Source organism: Sciurus vulgaris (assembly GCF_902686455.1).
Source record: "Sciurus vulgaris genome assembly, chromosome: 7".
Classification (NCBI taxonomy): Eukaryota; Metazoa; Chordata; class Mammalia; order Rodentia; family Sciuridae; genus Sciurus; species Sciurus vulgaris.
The window spans coordinates 132,273,567-132,288,268 of NC_136467.1; the positions used below are offsets into that span (position 1 = coordinate 132,273,567).

The window sequence follows — 14,702 nt, forward strand, 5'->3', positions numbered from 1 at the left end:
CCAACTCTGGTCCTGGTGCTCTTTCCCAGACAAACCCTGAATCCTCCTATGTTATCACTACCTCCAAAGTTCTTTTGAAATATTCCCTTCCTTCTGTCTGCATTCACAATTCTTAATTTTTATTCTTCAGGTCCTGCCTAAGGCACACTTACACCAGGGCCTCTGTGGTTGTTCTGGACAACTCCGTTCCAGGAATAAAGAGAAGGTTTAGGGAGAGGACATTGAAGTCTGAATGCAAACCTTCCACGTAGCAGCTGGATCCTATGTAGAAATCAGCTCTAAAATGAGATTTAAATGCAATGATATGAAATAATGGATATCAAACTGACATGGAAGCCAGAGAGATATGTGTTTTAATTTCATCCCTGCCCATTGCTAGCTATCTGGACATAAGAATTTGAAAGATAGTTAGGAGAATTAGAATTCACAAATGTCAAGTGCTTAGTACACAGCTACCAACAAAGGCATTTATTAACATCTCTTTAATAGCACTTCCCATCCTAAAATGCATCACACACACTTGCTGTAATAATCTTCTGCGCTTTGCACCTTAAAGTATTTTAAGAAATTCTCCATGTTTTCTACTGGTTTTAAGAGTCCTCTCCTTGGCTAAGAGTCAATTTCCTGATCAGGGACTGTTTTGAATTTATCTTTCTTTCAGAATCTAGAACAGTGCCCAACACCCAGAAAAAGATCAGGAAATATTGTATTTACTTAAATTTGAGTAGGGAAGAGGCTTTCCAGGCAAGCATGGAAGGGGAGAGGGGTGCCTTGGAAGCCCTGCAGCAAGAACCCCTGCACAGCTAGAGGGCAGCATGAGAACATACACCTGAGAGACAGAATAACTGATGATGGAGGGTTTTCAGAATCTGACAACTTCAGACAATGAGAGACTGTATACTGCATATGCTTGTGATGTTCCAAAGGAATCATGCCTTCAGGGTCAAGTTCAAATTCAGGTTCTGCCCCTCACTAGCTCCCTGAATCCAGTTCACTCATCCATGAGGTCAAATAAGAACAATAATATTAACTCCACAGAGTTCTTGAGACTGTTACAATCCTATGCGAAGTGCCAGGCATGAAGATTTCATCTGTGGCTATAATGAGAGAGGTCAGAAGGGAAATGACCAAATGGCAGGAGTAGCCTTTCTAATCCCATAGAAAACCCACCACATGACATCATCTCTTTGGTTATAGGAAAACCCCTTCGCAGTCCCTGCCCTCCCATGGGCTGTTAATGGGGATACCAACTACTAAAAGCAATGCTCTAAATCACTTGTTAAAACCATCTGTATTCAGGTTCCTATGGACTAAAAGGGGACCTCCAGTGGGTGTGGAATGAGCCAAGAAATTTCAGAGCAGCCACATTGTTGTCCATGATAAGACTGGAAGGAAGCCTCAAATCCAGACTTGTCTGACCCCAAAGCCCATTCTCTGTAATTGAGACCAAGTTGATTCAAAGTTCTTGGGAGCTCACAGTCTAAACCTGGCCTTTGAAGAAGACATGAACTAATAGATTTAGGTGATTGGAAGGAAGAATCATCTCATGACTTGAATGAACAAATATTAAACCAAAAAAGCCCCCAAACTCTTTGCCGTTGGACTAGCTCCTTCATCTTTGCAACTGAAGATACACCTCATTCCCCACCCCTTTACTTTACCCTTCTGAAAAAGAGAAAAAGAGCATAGATCTGACAATCAAAAATCTCTCCCCCTGTCCATTCCCTGGGCATCCATACTTGGGACAAAGAGGAGAAATGGGGACAAAGGGTCATACCGATCTAACTGATGCTTGAATATGTTAGAGAAAGCAGAATAATGACACTGCAGTGAGGTTTCTAAATCCCATCATACACAGTGAGTGTGTCCCCTGCTTTGTAGTAGCAGAATCTGATCTCTTAAAAGGGAAATGTCTGTCAGTACCAGCAAGCATGTTTAGGAGAGTTGCAGTGTCTCATTGCTCCAGGGAATATAAAAGTGAGGAAAGGACATGGCTTCACCTTGACTGGTAGGCACACAATTTGGTCTTCATCTGCTGACTTCAGAGACTGAACTTACATGTGATATTGGCTTTAGCATTTAAGGAGCTTAAGTTCCTCACTTCAAGATCCAGTTACATTCTTCTGTGTTTAACCAAAAGAAAGGATGAAACTGGAGAAAACAGGCCCCTTTTGCTTACAGGGCAGCACATGATCGCATATCAGTCATGGAAGCAACCTTGAAGAATTATAGTTATGCCAACCCTCTTTGTTGTTCAGAAAGAGACTGAGGTCCAGAGATAAGAAGGAAAGTGAATAAGATCACACAGCCTGTTCATGGCCAAATGGAGTCAATGTATCCTGGTAGTAATTCACACTCCTGCTCCATCTCTCTGGAGAATAGTACATTACAGCTACACTGGAAATGAGTAGGCTCTTCATGGGTCCCAGAGCAGCCATGTAAATATGTTTCATCTAAAGCCACAACCCTCTCTGAGCCTCCTCCCTAACTTCTGAGTCCATCCTTTCCTGTCCTGGAGTAGTGGGAGTGACAACCAACATCCTTGAGAAGAAGCAAGTGTTGTTCCTTTTTTTATGCTCCTCCTCTCTGCTTTCAGTTCTCTCCTGTCAATCACTTGCAACCATGTCTGGCACAAATTGGGGAGTGGGTGCAGGCCCCAGCATGATGGAATCAGTGGTAACTGGGTAAATGTGAAGTGGAAGGAATGAATATATGGCATACATTATTTTATTTTTATACTTTAACCTCCCAAATTCATAAATAGGTGAGATCTTTTTAAATTGACATATATTTGTATTTATTTATACAAAGAGATCTTTTTAATACAAACACCAGAAAGTTCTTTCACACCTGCTCACTTCTATAATCATATATAATTTTATGGCATTCATACTGCATTTTATATTTTTCATTTTTTTTCTAGATAGATATAGACAGATTGAAAGATGATAGACAGGTACTAGGGATCAAATATAGGGCCTGGTACATGCTAGGAAAGTACTCTATCACTAAGTTATATCCCTAGCCCTGAATTTTATACTTTCTAAAATATTATTTGTACTTTATTCATATTAGTTCAATATTTTGCTACATTTGTTCTTAATAATTTTCCACAATTTTTAAAAAATAATTTCAAGTCTACACAAAAAGTAAAATAGTATAAGGAACATCTGTTTACCTTTTATTCTAGAATTGGGATTAATGTGAATATTGGCCACATTTGGCTCACCTCACTCTGACCCTTTTGTCTCTGTCTTACAAACCATTTGAAAGTGGCACAGATCATATGATGTCCCCTATGAAAACTTTTGTGTGTACTTTCTGACCATAAGGACATTCTTCTATATAACCACCAGTTCTATTATCACACACAGGAGATTTAACGTAAGTTTTAAGATGTAATTTAATTCAGAGAAAAATGTGAGAAATGAGAGGAAACTGAATACTCACAGTCTAGTTTCAGTTACGAAGAATTCGGCTTCCCCACTTCAGCCTGGTCCACTTGAATCAGCAAAGTCTCTGTGTTTAATGCAAGTCCTCAGCTCCCTGATCCCCCAGGGTCCTCATTTCACTGCTCTGCAGGCATCAAACTTCTCATGTCTCAGGCTACAGATTCTGTAACCTAAAGTCAGGTTGTGTGCCTTCTTATCCTTTGGGCTCCTTCAGGAGGACAGCATGAAATATTAATATTAGACTGGCTTTGGGAGAAGTCTGAGAACCAGAAAAAAGCAAGTCATTTTGTTTACACACACAAAAGTACGTAACTTACTTATATTTCATAGAAACCTTTGATTTTGAACTTGACAAAACAGAGCCATGTGGATGTATTTTCCCCGTGAGTGGTATGCACGTATTTGCTCTGCCTTCCCAAGTTCCATTTGTAACTTCGAAGATGCTAGTAATGCCGCTAGTTTCCTGAAAATACCCCACACACTCCACTTAGCTTATTATGTGAAAGTAGAGCTGAGTGGTAAGGAGAGGTAGTGTGATACAAAAAGAAGAGAAAGACCAAATAGGACCAAAGGCTGAATTGGTTGCAAACATTCCACAAGAGTCATTGATTAATGGAAAGAGGACTATCAACTCAAAAAAAAAAAAAAAAAAAAAAAAAAAAAAAACAAAAACTATCAAAATTGTCAGACATAGAAAACTAACTTGCCACCAACCTTTTACAGGGGTCCCTGGAACACTCCTATCTTTGAACTTCCTGAAGAGTTAGCATACTCAATTTGGAATAATAACTTCCTGCCTTAAGGCCTGGGATGCTCTACTGGGATTTAAAGGCACTGAGAACAGAACGCTCAGTCAACAGATAGTTTCAATGATGACTACTGCATCAAAGTCCCCAATTTTAGTTACTTAAATATAAAGGGTGGCACCTGGAGAGAGAATACACTTTCTGGTAAGAATAGAAACTTATTTTTTTTTTCTGAAACTAGTAAAATTGTAAAGTGTTTGTAATTCCCAGAGCTGAAAGAGGTATACTACCAAAGGAAGTGAAGAATTTGTGGTTGTGTGTGTGTAAGATGACTAACAATAATAAGAAAAAAATGAATGAAGGGCACATGCACATAGACAAATGTAAAGCTTCTACTTTGTCTTCTTAATAGTTGTTTTCATTTATGCCAACATTTCATCAAATGATAAAAGTGGCAGTGAGCTGTAAAGACAAACAGTTGTCATCTATTAAGGCACAAACTGCTGTCAAAAGTGCCAGAAAGAATACATCCCATCTTCAAGTTGGTAAGTAGTTTTAAGAGCTTTGAAACCTCAAGGATCTGTTGAGAGTAAAGACTAAGGAAGTTTTATTCATCTCAATATTTCAAATGAACCCTTGACTGTAGGAGGTGAATGTGTTTGTGAGATTTTGTGCAGATGAACAGTCGACATTCTTTTCTGTTTTTCTATTGAAAAATGTCACAGTGATACACCTAGTTATACAATTTCTTATCTTTTATTCTCTAATGTGTTTGTCTCAAGTCACATATTTGGTTTTCTATGTCCTTATATGGCCCAGGGACTGAAAATTCCCAGAAAGCATTACATGAGAAGGTCCCTTCCTTCCACCCCTCAGATCCCACAGTGAGATTCTGCTGCCTGATAATATAGCTCTTGCATGCACAAATAATATACAATAAATATACATATTTATAAGGCACCCCAAAAAGTGAAAAACTATTTTTATTTTGCATATTTTCTTATAAAGTCTGTGGTAATTTATTTTTAATGGAAGACTTCACTAAAGTGTTTTAGTAGAAAACAAATTGGAATGAAGTTGCATTTGGTATTCATACTTACAGCCTAATTCTTGACTTAAAATGTCATAATTGAGGTGACAGGTTTTTGCAACAACTACAACAAAAGGTTTCTGATGATTCTGGGAAGAAATGGGGTTTCACCCTTCTATTTTGTGTAGTCTCTTTGCAGCAAATGAGACCTCCAATTTCAGAACAAATTTATTTTTCCAACTTCAAACATAAACTCTTTGTTAGGTTTGGCAGTGACTATTCTCCTATAATTTTGAAGAAAAGCTTGATTGAACACATGACTTGTGTTGGGCTTATTGGTCTTTAACTTATATCCTTTTGTTTTGTCACCATGTCCTGTCTCCACAACTAATGTTCAAGTTTCCCCAGGGGACCAGACCTTCCTCAGTACCTAGTATGGTCACCCAAGTAGAGAGGGTACATAGCCTGTGTGATCTTGATTTTAGTGATATTATAACCACAAACCATTGCTACCCACCGAATGTTTCTTGGAATATTTAGGTATAGGAATGGGAAAAGAGAAGAAAAACTCAGCTACTTGATGTCCCTCCTGACTCCATCACAATTCTTTAAACCAATTGAAAAATTGTTTTTCCTAAGAAGCATGAGTAGTATTTTACTCACCTTAAAAATATTAAAGAACATATAAAACCTGTCACAGCTAAATCTGAGGCTGCATGACAAACAGGACCCTCAGCTGCTTTAGTTCAACCAGATGCACCAGACTCTGAACTCCGGGTTCCCACTAACCTGGAAGCCAGCAAACATCTAACCAGGGAAAGCAGCTGAGGACGCTCATCTTGTTTGGTTCGCCAATGGTGCCCATACCTCATCTTGGAATTTCTTGAGAATTAGTCTTGCTCTGGATCCTGCATTTGGCATAATAAAGGAAAAAATTCACTCTAGGGAAGGGGTGGCAGGACACTGGACCCCATGGGACTGCTTCATGCCAAGGGTGACAAAGAGGCTCATTACTCCTTGCCAATCTTTTTTCACAGAACCTACTCATCAACTTTAGATTGAGGATAAAGCTGTAACTTTGCATAAAAATTCGAGCAAGACGCTTGCATAACAGGATGTGAGTTGATTTCTCCCTCATGTGGGTCTTAGGCGGGTGGTGTCTCATCAACATCCATCCTCCATGAATTTCTTCTTAGCCAGTTGAACTCACCTGTGGGGGATTACGAATTATGCTCATGTTCTATTGCTGACCAATTGAAACTGAATCTCTGGGGGGTGGAACCCAGGCCACTCTTTATAGGAATCTTGACATGTGATTCTAATAGACACTCAAGTAAGAAACCACTGTGCTAAACCATCGCAATCATCCCAAATTTCTTTCTCATGACTAGTTTTGAAAAATACATGTCACTGTCCTACTCACTGAAACATGAGATGAGGTCTTCAAGACCTTCTGGAAATAGGGTCTAATCACTCTAAGGGAGGTTCTGTACTTTGTTTAATATAGATGTGACAACTGGCAGACCTGCTACCTAGACAATAGGAGGCTCAAAAGTAAAAACATGAGACCACAACCTGGTTTCCAGTGTCTGGAGTTGCTGAAAGTATGAGGCATTCTTTGGGAGGAAATAAGTCATTGTCTTAATTCTCAAGCATGTTCGAAGATTGGCTGTGAGTTATTCATAGGAAAAAAAAATCATTCTTAGCAATTTCTGGGGGTGTTCTTTCTGCCCTAGGGAAAGAGCCTAGGAACGAGGTTCCTAGTTCAGGCACCTACTTCCTGTTAAGAAAACACTTACCTCACTTCATCTGTAACTCCACTTGCAATGTGGGAGAATGACAGCTATAACCACCAGATCTAGAGATTTGTGAATTCTTCCTAAGGTGTAGTCTGGATGCTGAGGGAGAGGGGAGAATTTCTGGAAGTCAGACCCTGACTGCTACACCTCTTTTGGAAACCAAGGTGCTTTCCTCTGTGTGCAACCAGTATATCACCTAAAGTAGGAGCCAACTGGTGTGTCAGGCCCTGAATGAGACACTGTGGATAACATGCCGCTCATTAAATTTCACATCAACCCTGTGTGGTACACAAGTTCACATCTCATTTTCAGAAAAGGGAGGAGGGGCCTGAAGAGAGTAATAGTGCTAGATCCAGACTGGAATTCTCTTTTCAGCATAGGCACATGTGGGCATTTGCTGAAGTCCTCAGAATGCTCAGCAGGTACGGGCACTTTGAAAGTGATGTGAAGCTGCATATTTTTCACAGGGTGAAATCCACTATCTTTGGCATCAGGCAAACAAAGATCTCATCCCTGCATTGGAAGTTTCTCTGAATGACTTCACAGAGTTGCTTTTGCTTTCTCATACATCAAACTGGGATAAGAAAATCGACACCACATTTATTACATGAAAGAAATGGGTGTTCAGCAAATGTCAGCAAATGTCATTCATCGCTCTACACTGTTACCCTTAATGTCTGAGCTGTTTACCTACAATCTGTGCACCGTGGTGGTAGAAAGTTGCTGAAATGGGATCAAGTGTCAACCTGGTAGACATCACAAGAAATGTGGGCCCTGCCATTCTGGTAGGGTGGACACTGGACTGAGCCAGCAGGGAAAGGCCCCTGGGACAGATCAATCTGGAATCTGAGCAGATGAAGATTTATGTTGATTCTCACTTTTCACTTTGCTAAGGAAGAGGGTACACCATGGCCCACTCTGCTCCAGGAGATGGCCTCCTCCATGGTGTAGGGTTAGTTGAAGGCATGCTGTAGTAGATCAGCAGGGCCTGACATGAGGGAAGTGTGACAGGTTGATGTCTTTAATATCTGTAAATCAGGCTTCTCTAAAATAGTTGACTCTGTGGAGGGATAGCAGAGCAAAATAGAGTTATTTCCAGAAATCACTCATACCCCTCTTCTTTGTCCTGCATCTGAACATCTTGACAGGGCCTTTCGCAAAAATAGGCTCAGGGAGAGAGGGCTGAGTCATTTCACTAGCCTGATTCAGCCCTTGCCTGTCAAGGCCAGGGGCCCATGCCTGTCTCACGTCCCCAAGAGGTTGGCAGAGTGGCCGCTGCTAGCTGGGACTTGCCACTAGCTATCCTCCCACCATAACATTGTCTCAGGGGCTGAGAAGGACTTGTTCTCTAAGTAATGTAACATGTAAAATCCCAGGTACTGATTTCTATCTCTTAGCTCTATGGACAACATGTTGGAACTTAGAGCGACTGAACAGTGTTAATTTCCCTGGGAAGCTTGGTGTGCAAATCACCACAGGTCTGGATGAGGAAAACACTGTTCTGAAACCTCCAACTATGAAAGGACTTGAATAGTGATCTCGAAGAACTCCTTACACATATTTCTTTCAACTATGCATTGGACAGTATTATATAATTAATATAATAACATTATGATTATTGTGTTATTATATAGCCATAACCATTATCACATAAATGCCTGTTTGGTGCTAAGTATTGTATGAGTTTCTTAACTGCTCTTATTGCCAGTTTTCACATCTATGCTATGAGGCAGGTATTACTATCTCCATTTTAGAGATTAGCAAACTAAGCAGAAGGGGAAATAGAAGGAAGCAGAACAGGTCAGAGTGAACTGCAAACCTAGGTGCAAACCATATACAGTAGTCTTCCCTTATCCACAGTTTTAGCCGGGCACAGTGGTGCAGGCCTGTAAATCCAGCAACTCTGGAGACTGAGGCAGGAGGATCCCAAATTCAAGGTCATCATTAGTAACTTAGAGAGGCCCTCCCTCAAAAGAAAAAAAAAATAATAACGGCTGGTGATGTGGCTCAGAGGTAAAGCACCCCCGGATTCATCACCAGTGCCAAACAAACAAAAACAAAACAGTATTACAATTTTCCTTTCCAAGGTTTAAGTTACCTAAGGTCAACCATGATCCAAAAATATTAAATGGAAAAGTCTACAATAAACAATTTATAATATTTAAATGACTTTTATTACAGTATATTATACTTGTTCTATTTTATTGTTAGTTATTGTTGTTAATCTCTTACTGTGCTTAATTTATAAATTAAACTTTATCACATAAGGGAGAAAACATAATACGTAGGGTTCAGCACTATGTGTGATTTTAGGCATCCCTTGGAGTCCTTGGGACATATTCCCCATGGATAAGGAAATCCTGGGGAAGTTCCTTATCCTGCCCACTTACTCTTAGGCTTCTCATGTCCATTGTTGGCATCATTGCTTCAACTCTTACACTTAAGAAAAAATATCCAACCCCGGAATCCCAGCTTCATCTGTTCACCTCATCGGCTTTGCCTCTCATTGCCGCTAGGTAGTACCCTAACACGCCTGCTTCCTTTCCTAGGGAAATGATGTTCTGGTCAGGCAAGAATGACCACTCTTGTTCCCAACTTCCTGGACTTCAGAGCACTCTGGGGGTCAAGAGGACCATTCTTTTCTCATGTTTCTTGTGTTCCTTCCAGAGCCCTTCAGCTTGAGCCTCATGATGCTGAGTGTACTTGGCCCCATAGGCCTACCCCAGCAAATGTAACCACCATAGGGAAGTAGTTAGGGAAAGATGAGAAGGAGGGTGGGAAGACAAGGGGGTGGGAAGGAGAGTGCACTAGCCCTCACACCCTCTGTGACTCACCTTGCAAAGTCCCACAAATGGGGTGTAACTTCCCCTGCAGTGTGCTAAAACCTGATGGTGTCTGCTTGGCCTCAGGTACAAGGGAGCAGTGTATGGGGCCCTTCTGTACAAAGACTCAAGTTCATAGCTAAGACCTTTACCTCTACATCACTTATACAATGAAAATAATATCTTCCAGGAGGATCACAATGAAGATCAAGTTTTTAAAAACAAAATTACTTGGCACCTTTCTTATTAGTGCTGTTCAATAGTTGATTGTTATTATTATATTTACCTCTGTAACAGTTACTATGAAAAATTGTATTTGGGCCAGAAGAGGAATGTTTGCACATTGGCTGAATACCACTTTCTGGAATGAGGCCTCACAGTAATAACAATGAGTTGCCCTCAGACGCCATCCACAGGATGATTTTTTTTAAATTTTTATTTGTTCTTTTTTGTTATACATGACAGTAGAATGTATTTTGACATCATACATACATGGAGTATAACTTCCCATTCTTGTGGTTGTACATGATGTGGAGTTAAACTGGTAGTGCATTCCTATATGAACATAGGAAATTATATCCAATTCATATCACAGTCTTTCCTATTCCCATCCCCTGTCCTTTCCCCTCATACCCCTTTGTCTAATCCAATGAACTCCCCCGGCCATGTGCTTTAGCATCCGCATATCAATGAGAACATTTGACCTTTGGCTTTTAGGGATTGACTTATTTCACTTAGCATGATAGTCCCCGGTTTTATCCATTTTCCCACAAATGCCATAATTTCATTCTTCTTTATGGCTGAGTAATATTCCATTTTCTTCATCCATACATCTGTTGAAGGGCAATTAGGTTGGCTCCATATCTTAGCTATTGTGAATTGAGCTGCTACAAACATTGATGTGGCCACATCACTAGATTATGCTGATTTTAAGTCCTTTGGGTATATGCCAAGGAGTAGAATAACTGGGACAAATGGTAGTCCATTCAGAATGATTTTTATTTTCAGCCATTTTGTCAGTTCTCTTCACTTGCAACCCTCAAATTCCTTGTGAACAAAGGTAAGTATTTTTTAATTAAACAGTCGTCAATATGTGGACTTGAGGTGAAGAGAATCTCTTTCCATTCCCTGCGATTGATGACTCTATCATCCTGGCCTCCACAACTCTGGTCTCAACTTTGAAGTACCTTCCATGTGCAGGACAGTGACTTCTGCCACCAATTCTCTGAGCTGAGACCAAACTTCAAAAGCAAAGAGCACACTGTCCCTACAAAACAAAACAAAACAAAACAAACAAACAAAAAATGAGCCCTCACTTCATATTCTAGCTGCTAGCTCCAGGGTTCCCCAGACCACCTGTACTTCTGATCCAAAGGCTACAAATTTGGAGAATTCCTGTGACCCGCCCCCGCAAGTTTGATCATTTGTTAGAGTGATTCACAGAACTCAAGGAAGCACTGCACATATGATGACACTTTTATTAAAAGAACAGAAGACAGGATCAGTCAAATGAAGGGACACTGGGCACAGTCTGGAGGGGTTCCAAAGACAACACTTCTATGTGCTCAAGATGTATCAGTATCCAGGCAGTTCCAGCAAGTTTTCCAGAGCTTTCACTGGGGGTTCATTACTAGTCATGACTGAACTACTGACCATGTGGTTGAATTGAGTCTCCAGCTCCAACCCCTCTGCAGAAGTCAGCCTCAAAGCCCCAACCTCTAATGACACAGCTGGTCTTTCCAGTATGGCCATCCTTCCTCCTTCAGCCATCTAGGGATTCCACCATGAGCCACCTGATTAGCATGCACTATTAGGACTAATCATGAGTAACAAAAATACTCCATCACCCAGGAAGTTCCAAGTCTTTAGAGGTTACCTCCCAGAACTGGAGGCAACACTGTCAAGATTCTTTATTATACTGAAGGAATGTGAGTATTATGAGCCTGAGCTTGTTCACATACACACACTCAACACACACAACACCACCACTCCCTTTTATCTAGAGGATAAACCATGGTTCCTGAACATGTGATGCAAGTCCATCCTCTCTGGCCTCATCCCACCTTCTCAGCTCTCCCTCCTATGGTACTAAATTTCTTCCCCTTCTCTGGACACCAAGCCTTCCTGGACTTCCTAGTATGTACATCTCATCCTGATTGCCTAATGTGGAGTATCCTTCAGGGCAACATTCCTCTTTAGGGCTGCTCTTCCCAGATCATTGGTTGTTCATGTTTCAGCCAATTGTGAGTGACACGTATTACCGAAATGTAATCAGGTTCTCCTGGGAAGGACGAATGGTGTGTCCTCAATAAAAGATAGTCATTGGCAGAAGGTGGGAAAGGCAAGCAAGGCGATGGCAGGAAGGAGGAGGGACGTGACACAAGAAAGAAAGATATAAAACCAAACAAATCTTTTTAAATCTCATAGACTTTACACTTAAACCCTATTTAAGATTTGTGTTCATTAATCATCATGATGTACTACAGCTTTAATAGTTTTACAAACTTATTGAGGCAAGCATAGTTTTATATCAAAAACAAAACCTTGTATTTTCTGTGGGTTAGTATAAAAGAAGGGTAATCTATTTTCCAATGAGATATGACTCACCCCACACACTTTTTGGCTAATCATTAGCTCTTGGGAAAAAAAACTCATCACCCTTTCTGGAAGAAAGAGAAGCACTTTCTTTGGAAACTGACAAGGGTCCAGAACAGAATTAAATAGGTGCCACTAGAAACTTGATATTTTGAAAGGAGTAATTTCCCCCAGATCTGAATGCATGAAGTCCATGTTGAAGTGCTCCCCATATTCTAGGCAGTGCCAGGCCATCCCAGCAACCTGGTTCTGGAAAGCCACAGGTTGGGAGTATTCCTTTCCACCCATGAATCTATGGGAAGGAGGGCAAAATGAAGTTTTGCAACCGAAACCAAGGCACTAGTTGCAGGATTGCACTCCTCCCTCCTGGTGATGTCTAAAAGGGGAGAGCGGGTGTGGATCCAAGGCAGTTTCAATGGTTTTGACAATGAAACTCACCTGGGGGGTATGTGGTTGGCTCCGTCCTTCAGGTTTAGAAGCCCCTTAAGTCAAACTGAAACTCTTCAGCTGGTGTTGTACAAGAGGCTGACCCTTTAGTACTGTGGGCTTCAAATCATGTGAACAGAAACCACTGGACTTCTCACAGTCCAGCAGACCCACCTCCCACCAGTGACCCCAAGCCATGAGCTGACAGGTATTCAGCACTGACTCAGGATGGAGAACCCCTTGAACTCCAAACTGACCTCCATTTACTTCAGACTCTGTCCTTTAAACCTATTTTTCAATATCCAGAGGTAAATTCTTCAATTTACAATTTAATAGTATGACTGAAAAGAACTTCTCATGCACCTCATTCTATTAAATAGCCACAAAATACTTATCTAGTCTCTCTCCTGTTTATGAACACAAGAATTCTCCTTCCCCCACCACCATGTTTTAGCCTTGCAAAATAATGCTTGCAGTTAGCATCCATGTATACTGGAAAAACACATATCCACAGCATAAATTGCCTGGAAAATTTGCTGTTTACATTTGACAGGAATTGCCTGATTGCCCACTCTAATTGTTGCACAAATTTGTCCTCTTATCAGTCAAGGGCCCGCTTGGTGAACCTCACAACACAGAGTTTACTCCAGCTTTGTTGCCAGTGTGATGTAAACAGTCAGTAATACTGCATTGCTATTTTCATTCCTTTTTAAAATTAAGCTTTTTTTTTTTTTACTTGATACATAAAAAATAGAAAGTATGCATATGATTTGCATTTTTTTAATCAGCAGTGCAGTGTAACTGAGAACTCTGTCCCATGCTTGTTACTTATGAACTGGCTATTGATAGTCTCTGGCCACTTGTTTACACAAGTGTTTGATACACTTGTTTACCTTTTGCTTACTGATGTGACACGGCTGTTTGTATAATAAGGAAAGAAGTCAGTGACCAAGCATCTCAAGCATCTGCGTTGCAAAACTTTCCCTAGTATACTGTTTCTTTTTTGGTTTTGTGTGTACTTTTTGTGTTTTGTTTAAACTTTTCTTTTTTTCAAAACTTACCAATAAACTTCTTGACTTCTGGCATTCCTGATCTTCTCCTTCATCTTGGTTATTTTTAAGTGACTCCTCGCTTCTTAGCACTTATGTTTCTATCACATTTTAATATATAACACTGTTTTTAAAAGATGGGGGTTGCTTATTCATAAAGCCAGTGACTCCTGGTGACATTCCTGTGACACATTTGGCAATTGCAAATGAAACCATGGTGCTCTTTACCAAGGGTGACAAAGTCAAATGCCATCAGCCTGCTCATCCTTCCTGTGGTCACATCAGCATGACTAAGGAAGTAGAAAGCCAGTTAGATAATTAAAGTTCATAGTAACAGTTGTCAAGTTTCTTGATTTCCTGGGCTATTATAGCCCTAGTTAAATCTGCCTTTACTTCATTCAACTGTAGTGATATTGCCCTTTGGTTTAATTAGGATGCTACTCCTTTCACTGAAAAAAAATCAATAAAAACATTTTAAAGATACTGAATGGGGCAAACTCACTACTACATAATCAGAAATAAGAGTCAGTAATATTTCATTTGTTTCAGTGAGAATTAAAAATATCTTTCCTGGGTCTTAAAACTTCTCACCATATGTTTCTGAAGAACTTAAAAATAGCAGAAAGGCATTTGTTTGCAGGCAACAAACACAAAAACAATTTAAGCGATAGGACATTTGTATTAATTTGCCAACAGTGAACATCAGAAATCAATTTTCTCATCGTTCTGGAGACCAGCACTTCAAGACCAGGAAGCCGGCAGGGCTGGTGTCCCCTGAAGCCA

At 40.4% G+C, this 14,702-nt stretch overlaps 1 protein-coding gene across 4 annotated transcripts in view; it reads right to left on the reverse strand.

The window, feature by feature from the left end:
* Positions 1 to 3,258: 3,258 nt before the first annotated feature.
* LOC306665624 (uncharacterized protein) overlaps positions 3,259 to 14,702 on the reverse strand; it is a gene marked incomplete at its 5' end in the record, with an annotated part of 95,203 nt that continues 83,759 nt past the window's right edge. The window contains 3 exons of one of the 4 annotated variants that reach the window (XR_013765090.1): positions 3,259 to 3,660; positions 6,018 to 6,136; positions 7,906 to 8,087. Of the gene's footprint in view, positions 3,712 to 6,017; positions 6,137 to 7,905; positions 8,088 to 14,702 lie in introns of those variants that run through there. The other 3 variants (XR_013765091.1, XR_013765092.1, XR_013765093.1) reach the window with 3 other exon arrangements.